This window comes from Mauremys reevesii, linkage group 23 (genome assembly GCF_016161935.1).
Source record: "Mauremys reevesii isolate NIE-2019 linkage group 23, ASM1616193v1, whole genome shotgun sequence".
In the NCBI taxonomy this organism is placed as follows: Eukaryota; Metazoa; Chordata; order Testudines; family Geoemydidae; genus Mauremys; species Mauremys reevesii.
In genome coordinates, this window is record NC_052645.1 from 16,268,678 (window position 1) to 16,283,804 (window position 15,127).

Below are 15,127 nucleotides of genomic sequence, written 5' to 3' on the forward strand. Positions count from 1 at the left end.
CTCTCTCTCTCTCCCATATATGGTCATAACTGCACTGAGCGAAGCCGTGTCAAAGCCGCGTTTGTGTGCAATGTTTGCAGCCTATCAGGAATCCGGCTCCAAGGAAATCAGGTCAGTTCCTGGCAGGGCATTTACCAGTGAACGACCCCATGCTGGGGCATCAGCACTCCTGGCTAACCCCGGGTGTCATCCTGGGATAGCTACACAAGCCTCACCCCTTGCCTTTTGTGCTGGGACAGAGGTGCAGGGGTGCTCCCTTGAACAAATACTCGGAAGAGGAAAAAGGACCTGTTCAAGGAATAAATTGCCTGGACCAGATGGGAATCCGGCGAGACCATTTAAAAGGAAACCCTGATCCAGGGGACAGGCCAATGAAAAGGAATAAACTTCCAGGGCATCAAGTTAAAAAAAAAATCAATGTTCTAATAAAGAAGCCTCCGCAAATTAGTACTACACACAAATATAGGTTCTCTGTAAGCCACCTGACCCTGTAGATTACATATGTGAGAGGAACAGGGCTCCTCAGCTGCTGGAAATCAACCTCAATGGAGCTGTGCTGAGCTACACCCGTGGAGAATCTGGCCCATAGGTGTCCTCCATTTTAATGCACCGAAGTGATTTGGAGTTTTCTTCCCTGTATCAATTTTCTCCCTTGTGCTTTATCCGAGGCTAGCACCCTCCCCCCTCCTGGAGTTTGGCCCACTAAGGGAAGCTGCCTGTCTTGACTCCCTGGCTGCGCTGTGTTCTGGATCACAGGGAAGTCAAGACTCTCATTGTTTCATCAGCTGTCTCTCTCTCTGCCCCACGTTCTCCGCTGATTTTCTTCTCAGGAACCCATTTTGCTCCTGACAGCTGCATTCCCTCAGAGTCAAAAAGCCAGCCTGGAGGGACAGGCAGGTGGGAGCCTAGAGGTGTCCAGGAGGCTCTGTGCACTGGAGCGGAGGAGCATGAGTTTGTTGTGTTTGGAAAGAGTGTCTTGTACGCATGCCTGAGCATGTGTGGCCATGCCGGAGGGGTTTCTGATTGAGGTGCCAAATAGCAATGCAGTGGTTGTAGATGTTTGAGAATGCGCCGAAATCTGTGCTGTGGAGAGGTGAGGTTGCGTGCTGGCGTGTGCATGCATTGGTTGTGGACTTGGGAGGGCGCCTGGTTGCAGCGGTGTGTGTGTGTATGTGTGTATGCATGGTGTTGTGAGAGTGTGGCAGCATTGTGTGTGCTTAGAGGTGCATGCATGGTTGTGTGTGTGTGTTTGCGTCTGCACGGCATGGAGTGTGCTCGGGTGTTTGTGTGCAGGGGAGGTATGTGGGTGCTGGTGCCAAAGCGCCGCTGCCTAGCAGGGAATGGGTTCCTCCATCTGGGCATTCGTTCTTTATTGATTCACTACCCCACCTCACCTGGGACGGTCCCAGGTAATTTCCCATGAGGGCGATGCTCTCTGCCTTCTGTGACAATAACCATCCCGAGCTGCATCACACAGAAGCTGCAGAGGAGTAACCGGCTGAGAGAGAAGGGGCTGCAAAGGGCCAGAGGAAGCAGGGAAGAAGGGAGAGGGCCGAGGGGCTTGTAACAGAGGGCGAGAGGAAAGGAAGGGGGTCGAGGGAGGGGCTGCAGGCCTGCGGGGAAGGTGGAGGTACCAACAGAGCCAGAGAACGAAGCAGCAGCTGGTGCAGGCAGTGATGCAGGAGTAATGCTCATTGGTCCAGTAGCCTGAGACGACACGTTGTGTGTGATGTGGGAATAGTCATGTTGCCAACCTGCACATAGGAAAGTGCTCCAGTCCCTCACCCCCAGCCCATCCCTTGGCTGAGATGGGACAGGGCCGAGCAGAGATCCTCTCGCTCAGGTGCCGGACAAGGTCCTCCCAATCCTTTCTGAAAGGCAGGCTGGAGCCTCCCCATCTCCCCTCCAAGCGCCCTGGTCGGGGGAGGCCCAGGCGGCCGTGAAGCTGCTGAAACAGCACATTTCCCTGGGGCCAAGGTACTGCACCAACGGGATCTAAAGAGCGGCTCAGAGGAAGCGTTGCGAGGAGGCCGGGAATCCTTGGAATCAGGTTAGGTTACGCTGCACCTTGCTGAGCCTATGTCAAGAGATGGGGTTTCCCTGACCCCCCCCCCAACCCCCAGGACAGGTGTTTAGCTCAAGGATGCGGTGACATTGCACTCTACATGATTTTATGAAAATATGCTAATATACCTGGAATGTGCTTCATGCAAAAGGTCTCTTATAAGGTATCATTACAAAGCTTATAATCTACTGAGTGTGGTCATCCTGTTTGTATAAATGTACCACTCTTGTATCTGAAACTATGAACTATAACTCTGAGGGCCTATTGTAATTATGCAAAGTGTGGGCCATTAATAGTGGTTTGGAATCTTGATGACTCCCATTAACTAGGACAATTGACTGCAGATGGCTCTGTTTTACCTGTAAGTCTTCCTGTATACGTGTGTGCTGGCAAGTGAGCAATGAAGTCTTGCAGTGACGTGATCATGTCACCTGAACTGGAATCCATCTTTAATCTGGTGCTTTTCCATTGAGAAGGAGGGGTGGGAACCCAGAGAGGGACAAAGGATTCCCACCTTATGCAAAAGATATATAAATGGGTGGAACAGAACAAAGCGAGGCAGCCATCATGAGAAATCCCCTAGCTACCACCTGAGCTGTACCAGGGGAAAGGGTTGTGCCCAGACTAGGAAGGCATCCAGTCTGTGAAAGAAACTTATTGAAACATCTCTGAGGGTGAGCTTTTATCTGTACTCAATTGTATTACTGGATTAGGCTTAGATTTGCGTGTTTATTTTATTTTGCTTGGTAATTCACTTTGTTCTGTCTGTTACTACTTGGAACCACTTAAATCCTACTTTCTGTATTTAATAAAATCACTTTTTACTTATTAATTAACCCAGAGTATGTATTAATACCTGGGGCAAGGGGCAAACAGCTGTGCAGATCTCTCCATCAGTGTTCTAGAGGGTGAACAATTTATGAGTTTACCCCGTATAAGCTTTACACGGGGTACAACGGATTTATTTGGGGTTTAGACCCCATTGGGAGTTAGGCATCTGAGTGTTAAAGACAAGAACACTTCTGTAAGCTGCTTTCAGTTAAGTCTGCAGGTTTGGGGCACGTGGTTCAGACCCTGGGTCTGTGTTGGAGCAGATGGGCGTGTCTGGTTCAGCAAGACAGGGTGCTGGAGTCCCGAGCCTGGCAGGGAAAGCAGGAGCAGAGGTAGTCTTGGCACATCAGGTGGCAGCTCCCAAGGGGAGTTCTGTGATCTAACCCGTCACAGATGCGCCTCCAGGGGAACCGTGCTAGTCACAGGACCGGACCCAGTCTTTGCTTGGCAGAGGCCAAGGACTGGAGCAGCAGAGGGGTGGCAGGTCAGGATTGAGGGGCAAAAGCTTACACAATTCCTGCCTGATTTGTGTTTGGCACCAGCCAATGCTATTAGCCCCTTGTTTTCACCAGCGCTAAATTCACTCGCATTTTCACCCACTTCTTACTTAAGTTGTCCTGAACCGCCATGTGCTGTTGCTGCGTGCTGTTAAAGAGCACCCTGTTCCACCTCAGAAGTGGCTGCTTTCCCTGGTGGATGAAAGTGATTCCTCCAAACACGCTACGAGAGCCTTCGGGATGCAAGATGCTACCTGATGGTAGGGTGATGTAATGAGAGGGAGGAAATTGTCAGTAGGGGTGCGTACGGCGTGATGACTTGTGTTTGTCAGAATTGGAGTCTAAATATTTCATGGGGGTTTTTTTGAGTGCCTCGGGGAGCTATTTATAGAATCCAATTAATGCGAAATCTTTCCCCGGTGAGTGGAAAGACCAGGCTTTCTATTTCTGGCTTCCTGAGGCACCAGACCCAAACCCAAAGGAGGATGCTGTGATCTTGAGGTTGATTCGGGCTCCTCTGGGAGCTGAATGCCCAGCACTGAGTGGCCAGGTCTTGGGTCCTGGCCAAGCCGCTGAACCTTAAGAGTGGCTCTTAAAAAAAGAGCCGCGTATCTGCCCCATAGAAGTGAGCAATGCGTGGAATGAAGGGGACATCCTGTGGCAAAGTGTGTGCCCTGATACCAGGGGGAAGGACGTTGTGTAAGAATAAAAGGGCTTGATCCCCAGCATCCAGAGCTGGGTCTGAACAGTTTGGAGGTGGGGTGTTGGAGCCCAGAGGGTTGGCTCAGGCCCCTAATCTCTCAGTACTAGTGACGGGCCAGTCCCGTGACTTGATGAGATTCAAGTTAGGTGGATAGAGGTGACTCCGTAGCTACGTGGGTGTTTGCCTTAGTACCTCACGACATTCCGCTGTTAAAATTAGCAGTGCACAGTATCACGAGAGCACCCCCTGAATGGGTTCAGAACCGGCTAACTGACAGATCTCCACAAGTAATTGAAATGAGGAATCAACTTTGAACGAGGGCGTTTCGAATGGGGCCCTGCCGGGATTGTGACTAGTAAGTAGGGCCAGTGCCCACATTTCATCATTTGGTCTTGAAGTAACTAAGAAATCACTGCCGATACAATTTGCGGGTGACACAAAACTTGGGGGGGTAAATGATGACGAGGACATGGGTGTCAGGGGATGGCTGGCCCCTTTAAGAGGGCCCAGAGATTCAGTGCCCCTGTGATTGATTCCCAGCTGACCAACTGGGTTTGAGGCAAGGCCCCTGGGCCTTAGAAAAGAGGAAGCCGCGGCAAAGAGAAGCTGCAGAGAACAAATGGCTCCAGCAGAGTCTGAGGCTCCAGGACCCGAAAGATTCTTGCGAGCCCTTTCCTGGAAAACAGGGTCCGCTCCTGGGGCCCACTTCAGGAAGGATTTTGAAAAGCTGAAGTAGGGCGCATAAAAGAATCACAAAAATTGTTGGCGGGTTGGAGAAAATGCTGGACAGGAGAGATTGAAGGAGCTCTGAGCTGTTTAGGTTACCAGAAAGAACATGGCAAGGTGACTGGATGCCAGGGTATGGGCCCCTCCATGGCAAGGGACAACCAGGTCCTCAAGGGCTCCTGAAGCGAATGGAGAAGGGCAGAACAACAGTCACATTCAGACTAGAAATAAGGCCCAATTTTGGACCAGTGAGGTTGGTTCACCATTGGAACAAACCATCAAGGGGAGCGGGGGGCTTCTCCATCTCTTGATGTCTTCAGCCTCTGGCCTGGCTGGAAGGGGCACGTTAGCCAAACGCAAAGTTGAACGGCCTGTGCTGCCAAGGAGGTCAGACTAGATCATCTCATCATCCCTTCTGGCCTTAAGCTCTCGGGGTACGTCTACACAGCAAAACCAAACCAGCGCCAGTGAGTCTCAGAGCCTGGAACGACGGGCTCGGGCTCATGGGGCTTGCACTACGGGACTAAACACAACCTGTGTAGACACTGGGGCTGGAGCTCCGGCTCTGAGACCCAGCTCCTGGCCAGGTTCCAGAGCCCAGCCTTCAGCCTGAGCCTAGACTAATACACCGAGTCAGTGGACCAGGGCTCTGAGACTGGCTGCTGCAGGGTGACCGTATTTCCCTAGGCTGAATACGGGACTCCTGGTAAAATTCCTCATCTTCAAGTGAGTTCGACGGCAGTCAGCCAGAGCTGCGCAGTACAAATGTTCAAATTAACATCAAGTTGACTGAGCCCCTGCGTAGCTGGATTCTTTTTATTTACCTTCTTATCTTTAAGGCTTTAGGGTTCACACAGAGAGAGGTGACACACGTACGTCAACCAACCCGACCCTTCCTGCCCGGCGCTCTCCACCCTCCATGCCTGGCTGGGCCCCCTGGGACGGACCCGGCTCTCCTGGTACCTGGCACCACGTGTTCCTGAGGCAGCACTTGGGGAGGGAAGGGCTCGCAGGGTCACTTTTCTACCAGGGGTCACACCAGAGTGTGGCCAGCAGCAGCCTTTCGGCACAGTGTGGGAGGGAAGGGACGAGAGCTGCTTCCAGCCACAGGGGAGTGTGTGTGTGTGGGGGAAGGATGACCTGGCCCATGTCTTTGCAGAGCTCATCTCTTCCCCCCACCTACCCCCCCCCCAGTGTGGCTGGAAGCAGCTTGTCCCTTTCTGCCCACACAGTGTCGAAAGACAGCTAACACCTCCAGGCGGCTGCTGGCCACAGCTGGCCTCCGGCTACAGCGCAGGCAGGAAGGGGTTAAGCCCTGAGGATGCATTGTGCACCAGGGCCCAGGTAGGGTGACCAGACGTCCCGATATTTGCTTGTTTGTCCCGCGTCCCGACCTCGGGACTGGGCTAAAGGGTGTTCTCCCTAGGAGCTGCTTACACACCCTGTGTGGATCTGTACCACCAGGATCTGTTCGTTCCCACACACCAGATCCATATGGCACATACCAGATGTGAGTTCACACATGTACCCACACAACCTATGTATAGATATGAACATGAGCATATATATGCTGTTCGAAATCACACGGCTCCCCTGCTTCATCGGTCTGTCCCTGAGCCCTTTGCCTTCTGGTCTCTATACTCTGACTCTCACTCTCTCCATGGCCTCTTCTCTGCTGCCCTTTCTCCATTCCCTCAGTTTCCCCGTGTTTGAGTCTCTCAAGGATAGCAGAGGCCTCTCTGATGCCAAGAACGCTGGGCCCTGCAGTAAATCTGATCCTCTCACTGGCTTCTTTCCGGCTCAGGGCTTCCTGTACAACAACGTCCCTGTGTCCAGCAGCATCGAGGGGCGAGGTTCCATTCTGCTCACGGGTCTTGCAGCCCTGCATGGAGATCTAATTTGTCGTAGTGATGGGCAGGATCTTCTGAGTTACTGCAAGGCCCCTCAGTCTTGATCTGTCTGTGGCCTGTGACACCCTTCACTGCCGTCTCCGTCCCCTTCTGCTGCAACAGCCCGACCGAGATCTCTGCAACCCTGCAGGTAGCCACAAGGGGCAGCTGCAGCCTTTGCATTTGAGAGTTTGGCCAAACAAGCTATAAATACAGCGAGGCCTCAGGTCTCATCTGCCTTGGAAACAATTGCTAGAAGGGAACAAGGATGGACTGCTAATGTGGGAATCCTTCCAGGAGACAACCCGTTCAGAGACACTAAGGTCCCAGCTACAGCAGCGCCTGGACTGCTGGAGAAACGGACCCCCCAGCTGACTCCTGCTCCAAGATGCCCTAGGGACAAACCCCGGATGTGGTTGGAAGGGATTCTGCATAATTCAGGCCCAGAGGTTCTGATAGTGCTGGGTGGCTACTGTGTCTCTCCCCGGCCTCTTCCGCAGCTTCCCTGACTGCTCCCGGCTGGCCTCTGGGTCTGCTCTCATTCTGCACAGAAGCTGCTCCGAGACACCGCCCGATCCTGCTGCTTAGCCTTCCCCACTGCTGCAAGGCGGCGCTGTGGCTGCACTGGTGCTGCCTGGAGCCTGCATGTGGTCGCGAGCTCCTTAGGCCCTGCTGTTGCTGCCGTCCTGAGGCTTTTCGGACTATGCCACTTTAGCCTGATGTGGGCTCCGCTGCTACAGACTCTGTGGGGCTGCTGCACGGCCCCTGCTGCCCTGAGGCACAGCGCCTGCTTCTCCAGCGCTGCTGTCACACAGCTGTCTGACACGGGAGGGCCAGCGCCCCCCAGATGATAGATGACCCCCTCCTGGCGTGGTACAAACACCGCAGCCCTGAAGCACTTGGACAGTCCTGCTTCCTGTGCTGCACGGATGCTGGGGCCTTAATATCCTCCAACCAGCCTGAAAACTTCTGTGCTCCTTGTTCTTTGCAACCTCTTGGCTCCACAGCTGCTGCTGACCCAGTGACCGGAAGCCTGGACGTCAGAGGGGGTGGGCACCCATTGACTTCTGGCTGAGCTATGGGAGCTCAGCACAGCTGAAAATCAGGGCCTACATCTCTAACCACAGTTGGTCCCTTCGTCAGCAAATAGCCCAGGCCCTGGACTCTGATGGCAGCTCTCAGACCTAGAGAGGTGTGGGTGGTCCCGGCAGGGCAGGGGACAGAGGCACAAGGCCAGTATGAAGGGAGAACCTTGCACTGCTGGGCTTGTTCTGTGGCTACACAGAGGACTTCATTATCCAGGGCTGTCCGTCTAGCACCTTTCACTAGCGGTGAATTCATATTAAAAATGCAATGGGCCCTTCTGCAGTATCTGCCTCTGAGCATTTAAATATGAAATATGTTTGCCCTACTGTGCCCCCTGCTGGCAATGTACTGTGCATTACATCCCTAGCTACGCCATACCTCGCGTCACCGTGCAACGTACTACCTAGGTTAACGTTTGAAAACAAACTCAGGAGACCCACCTGTTTCCAACCCCCCCTTTTTAAACAAATCTCTACATTCACCTCGTCAGGGATCCAGTCCTGGTTAGAAGTTATTCAGCCTTTCCTGTCTGAGGAATCGGTTGTTATGGAGATGGCTTGACTGTCATAAACAGACAAGTTCGACATCAGTCTGCAGTGGAGGCGGGGGGGGTGGGGTGGGAAGAGGAATTCACAGGATGTTTCCACAACTGCAGACACGTACAGGGATTAGAAATCATGGGCCCAATCCTCACCTGCTGGAAATGAACTAAACTCCATCGATGCCCCTGGAGCACCAGTGAAGGACCTGGACACACATGCATATACATATAATTCCTTTGTGTTGCAAATAACATCAGAGATTATTAAAACTGACATTTTAAAAAACATTTGAGCTGGATTCACCGCTGTGTTACTCCAGCTTTAAAGCAGTTCAGTGCCCCACAAATCAATAGAGTTGCAGTGGGTATAAAACTGGAGTAATGTAGGGATCAGGCCCTTCATTCTTCATGCTGTTCGTGCTGAGCATCTGTAGCTCCTGCCCCATGGGAGGTGTGACTGCTCACAGTGGTGTTAGTTGTGAACATTTACAGCCACTATTCAGGGTGGCCACTAGGGGGCATATAGCAAGGAGGTGAGGGTCTGTGTAAACAGTGTCTTACATTCACCCCAAACCATAGTATCCTGGTTCTCTAATCACTCCATGGTGTCAGCGGTGGGATCGAATAAAGACCCGACAGAACAGCTCTGGGAAAAGGTGGGGAAAGGAAAACAGACAAGCAAACCCTGGGGTCTTTGTATCTACACTCAGCATCTTTGAAAAATCAGGCCCCCTGTTCCTAGCCAGCATCTTTTTCAAGTACTACATTCACTGGGGCTTTGTCTAGACTAGGATTTAAAGATGTGAGGTGAGATCTAATTAGCTAGTTCAAGCTAGTCAATGCTTTCTAAAATTCTGGTCAAGACAATGCCTAGGGCTCCCCTCTAGGCCAGTGGGTCTCGAACTTTTTTACACAGCAAGCCTCTGAGTGCGACCGCCCCAATAGACTAAACACCCTTTTTAATATATCTAACACCATTATAAATGCTGGAGGCAAAGCGGGGTTTGGGGTGGGGTTTGGGGTGGAGGTTGACAGCTCGTGACCCCCCATGTAATAACCTCGTGACCTCCTGAGAGGTCCCGACCCCCAGTTTGAGAACACCCTGCTCTAGGCTTTCATTTGACCAGTTTAGCAGCAGGCGCTGAAGTACAATTGCTTTGGCCTGATTAGAGTTTTTGGCTATGTCTTCACTGCAAACAAGGAAGGGTTCTGCATGGTGACTGCTAGCGCAATGGACAATCCCAGTGGAGACAAGCCACAGGTGGTTTTTTACCTTGATGTAGCTAGTCCAAGTCTACACTCAACCCCCTCACCTGGGGTTGACCTCAGTCAGCTACATGGAGGTAAAAACTACAATGCCTCATCTCCACTAGGGCTTTACATCAAGTTGGCTTCTGCCCTGGGCTATTATTTAGCTACGACTTTTTGCAGCGAAGCGTTTTAGGAGATGCTAATTAGCTTGAGCTAGTTAACCCAATCTAACATCACACCTTTAAATCATAGTCCAGACAAAGCCAAATAGAGAAAGTGCAACCTTGTCATGTCAAGACCCTTTGGCAGTGTCTAGACTGGGATTTAGGGTGTGTCGTTGGCATGTGCTAACTAACATATTATAAATGTCTAATCTAGACAAGGAGGTTTGCCTTTCACAGTCACTAAACTGGTCAGGTTAAAGCCCCGACTCCCCTCTGGGCTGTGATTTGACCAGTTGAACGTGGTAAAGGCAGTGTACCGTGTCTAGACTAGACATTTAGAACGGGTTAGCTAAGACATGCTTGCTACCATCACACCATCAGATCCTAGTCACCTCAAAATCTTTGGGCTCATTTACCCTTGAAACGTTACCGCATACAGCCACCGCCAATGCTTCTGGCGTGGGTAATCCACCTCCCCGAGAGGCAGCAGCTAGGTCAACAGAAAAAATCTTCCATCAACCTAGCGCTGTCCACTCCGGGGGTTAGGTTGGCTTAACTACATCACAACTCAAGGGGTGCGTCTCTTTCACATCCCTGCATTACATAGCTGGGTCGGCTTAACTTTTTAGTGGAGACCAGGCCTTAGTCCCCTCTGGGCTCTGTTACTACATAAGGCACTACAGAGGTGGAGGCAGTTGAATTCTGGCTCAAAACACAGATTTACCAACTTGTTAATAAGCAACCCTCAGGTAACTAGAAATATTTCCAAGATTTTTTAGAAAAATTCAAACTGAAGGAGATTTCTAGGTCTGTTTATTAATATAATCAATTTGTCAGCATTACTAAGACCAGAACTACGCTACAAACTTCTGCTGGTGTAACAATGTTGGTTAGGGGTGTGGTCTGCTTACAATATATCTATACTGGCAAAATCCCTAGTATAGACGCACTTATACGGACATGAAAGTGCTCTCGCTGCTCTAGCTTAGTTTGCTCACTGAACCCGGTATAAACTATAACCACAAAAGCACTTTTTTCTTGGTATAACCTGTGTTGACACTAGCAGTATCGGGTTGTGCAAAACGGTTCACAAACGAGTGCTGGATTTCCCCAATTTGTTTTCTGTCAAAAACAAAACAAAAAAGTCCCACCCAATCCAAATGATTTGTTTTGACAGTTTTTCCAAATGAAACGTTTGGTCTCAAAATGACTTTGCTTTAAATTTTCACTCAGTTTTGTTCTTTTTTTTAAAGTTTAAAAAAACCCAACCAACCCACCAAAGCAAAATAAAATATCTCACTTTGGGTTGAACACATGTTTTGTTCAGCAGGTTCCACGCCGCATGACACACAGATGAGGAAACTGAGGCGCAGAGGATCCGGATGTCTGTTTGCACTAGCTGCACAACAGGCACGTCACACTCTGGGCAGGCGTCCTGTGGTGACTTCCCCGTCTCAGAGCATGTGGGGAGTTCCATCTCCATGGCCCATTCAGCCCTTGGCTTCTCCACGGAGGCGGTCGGTGCCAGCTGCAATGGGTTTTGCTATGCAGACACTGGATGGAGCTCACGAATGCTTCTCACATAAGCTGCCAAACAGCCAGCAGGTGGGAATGACCTTTATTTGAGCCACACCTTGGCTAGAGCGGGTGGGCTCCATATCAGTGTAATCACCCTCTTCCCAGGGGCTAGTGCACAGGCAGTGAAAGAGGTCACAGCCCTGGTAGGATCTGAGCGCTCAGAAGCCGCAGCACTTGCAGGGATGCAAAAGCTGTGGCCAAAGCACTCCTTTTGGGTAGTGGGGGGAAGGCCCTGCTGTCTTTTCTCTGCTCTTGGATCCCTGACCAAGCCTGCTGGGGAAGGATTGAACAGGTCTCTTTAGAGAGGCAGGTAAAGGACCGAGGGATTCGGGGTTAAGTTTGGAGGAAGGAGGCTCCGCTTGGGTAGAGGAGGAGAAGCCAAGAGAATGGGAGAGGGGGTATAGTGGAAGGGGTGAGGTCTCAGCGCACTAAACATAACCAGACCTCACTTGTCTATAGTGCTCTCCAGCTGAGGAGCTCACAGCATTTTTCAAATACCAATGCATTAACCCTCACAATGCCCCTGGCTTGTTTTACAGGTGGGGAAACTGAGGCACGGAGTGGTTCGATGATTTGTTCTATGTCACAGGTAGCAGAGCTGGAGAGAGATTCTAGAGATACCGATGCCCACACCTGTGCGCTAACCACTAGTCATGCTACCTCCTTTGGATCTCACTCGCAGGATTGCAGGGTAACAAGCAAATTGTCGTCCAATTAAATTCATCATTTGCTGCTCATCTAGCACCCTTGGGAGCTGGAAGTCACCCCTTTAACACATGGGCTTTTGTTCTCTCTGAAGGATGCAATACCAAAGATATTTCCATCCTGTGTATGTTGGATTTTTGGGCAGCGCTTGGGTTCTTCTGAGAATTAATTTCCCTCCTGCACTGATTGGGAAGGTGGGGGGGAGGGAAATTTTAGGAATATCATTAAAGCCTAGTTATCCCAGTACAGTCGCCCAGCGCAGCTGGTGTCGCTCCCTGGAGGTGACAGCCTCGGGGCACTACCGAGCTGTAGGCTCACCTTCTCCATAGATCTGAGGCTGCACTGACTGGGGGAATGTCAATGGCACATGCTGCTGCTAGGATGCAAAGGAGAAATATCTGTGTAGAAGGGGGGAAATGGGGAGAAAGTGGGAAAGGAAGTGAAAACGGAGAAGTGAAAGAGGAAGGAAAGATTTAAGGAGAAGAGCTTGAGTGATTAGGGAAGATGATCCAATGAGGAATCCTCTAATTTGGACCGGAGAAGGGCTTACAGATTAAGCTTTAATTAAGATCCTGACAGATAACTAACTGCCCTAGAGCTGTTCAGGAAGCACTGGGGTGTTTGGAGACAGTATAATTCATCTCCCATTGGTCTAACAAGGCATATCCAGATGTATCCACAGCAGCCCAGAGCTGGTTCTGATTAACACCGAGGCCATCTGGCTGGGTGATTCTGAGTGACTGTCCAGCACATTAGTATCCTGCACCCTAGGATTTAAGCCCCGATCCTTAATCTAAATACACAGGGACAGATTTCGAAAGGTATGTCGGCACCGGGTGGGATGGTCAAAAGCGCCTGATCGGGTAGGCACCTGACTCCCGTTGATTTCAAAGCTGGCCCAGTGTCCTGAGGCAAGTCCCTGAGCAGCCTGGCTGGGGGCTGAGTTGCTTTCTAGGCTGCTGAGGGTGGCAGGCTGGCTCCAGGCACGAGGATCTGCTTTGCTGCCTCTTCGGAAGTGTGCGGCATGTAAGTAAATATGGAGCAGGGCAGGGCTAGAGCTCCTATCCCGAAATCCACCCACTTCCAGCTCAGCAAGGAACTAGCCCAGTCCTGAAGTCCAGACCCCTCTGCCCAAGTGTTCAGCTGCTACTTAGTCCCCAAAAGATGGCCCAGATGCTTCTAATATGCTCAGCACCCAGCAGGACACATTCCTGCCAATAGCATTACTGGCCAGGCACAAGAATTGCCAGCACTCATTTAAGAGCAGCAGGCTGGCCCAGGGGTTAGGATGCTCGCCTGCAACTTGGGTGGCATAGGTTCAATTGCCAGCTCTGCCACAGCAGCCTGACACACCTTGGTCAAGTCACTTAGGCTTAGATCCATAAAAGTGCTTAGGCTCCTAACTTCCATTGAGGATCTGGGCCTTAGCCACTCTGTGCCTCAGTTTCCCAGCTCGGGTAATAGCCTAGCCCTGCCTCTCTGTGAGGCTAAAAACATGAACGATTGTGAGGTGCTCAGATACGGGGCCCACACGAGTACCTAAGCTAGATAGTTGTCTACAACCCTCAGTAACCAGGCTGAGGTCTCGCTCTGCCCAGTTTATGCTCTTTGGGCGTGTAACCAGGGGAATCTCGAGCAGGAGGAGAGAGGTTATTTTACCCCTGGATTTGGTGCTGATACAACCATTGCTGGAATACAATTCAAGAAGGATGTTGATAAACTGCAGAGGGTTCAGAGAAGAGCCTTGAGAATGACTAAAGGATAAGAAAATGTGCCTTGCAGGGATAGACTCAAGGAGCTCAATCCAGTTAGCCTTAACAAAGAGAAGGTTAAGGGGCCATTTGATCACAGTCTGTAATTATCTACATGGGGAGCAAATATTTGACAATGGGCTCTGATCTAGCGGAGAAAGGTCTAACAGGCTCCAATGGCTGGAGGTTCAAGCTAGATACATTTGGACTGGAAAGAAGGCGTCCATTTTTACCTGTGAGGGTAATTCACTGTTGGGACAACTTCCCCAGGGTCGTGGTGGAGTCTCCGTTACGGGTGTTTCTGTAAAGGCTCTGCTCTGGGAATTGTTTTGGGGAAGTTCTCTGACCGGAGCCGTAAAGGAGCTCAGACTAGATGATCCCGATGGTCCCTTCTGGCCTTAGAATCGATGAATCTCTGCTCTTCGTGTGCGGGGTGGAAGGAAGGAAGGAAGCGGGTTCTGCACGACGGCCTGTTTTTCTTCGGAACGCTCCCATTCCCCTCTCGTGGGAGGTGGTTCTGATGCCCAAGTGGCTGCCACCCCCAGACGCGTGAAGTCCCCAGAGCTGGCCCAGGCTGTGCTGCTAATTGCCAGAGCTGTCGGAGGAGGAGCCTGGCCTTGCTGTTGGTGGGGTGTGGGGGGGTCCCATTCTCCCCAGGGCTCAGCCGTTACATGGTTTCAATTAATCTCTCATTAATTTTTCAGGCCCTTGAAGAATCCGTAGAGAGAGAGAAAAAAAGCTGGCTGTCTTTTTAATTCACTCTCTTCTCTTTTCAAGTGGGCTGTGAATAGCCAAGGGGCAGAGGAACCGCTGCTGGGGTGGGGTGGGGGATTCCCTCTGCTTTGGGGAGAGGTCGCAGTGGGAGGGCTGAGCTGTGCTGGGAGAAAATGGCAGGGGGAGACCCAGGCCTGAGCATGGTTTTTGACCTTTCTCCCCTCTGCCAGGAAAAAGGGTGCAACTGTTTAGAGCAGGGGGAGGGGCTTTGGGTAGAACCAGCCCCCCCCCCCAAACCTGGAGCCTTGGGCAAGTTACTTAGTTGCTCCATGCGTCAGTTTCCCCTCTGTACATGGGGATAACAGCACTGTTCTGCCTCACAAGGGTGCTGGGAGGATGAACACATTAAAGACACAAGTACTTTAAACCCTTTTCTGAAGGGAAGGCCCCTCCAGAGCAGGGTTGGTGACCAGTGTGGGAGACCAAGCAATGTCCCAGGAGAAAGCGGTACCCATCTGGTGTCTTGTGTGAGCTCATGCCGCAAAGCATTGTGGGGCACAGTAGGAAAAATGCACAAAACAAAGTTGTGTTGCGTCACATACGCTGGCCAAAGCTCAGCCATGCTG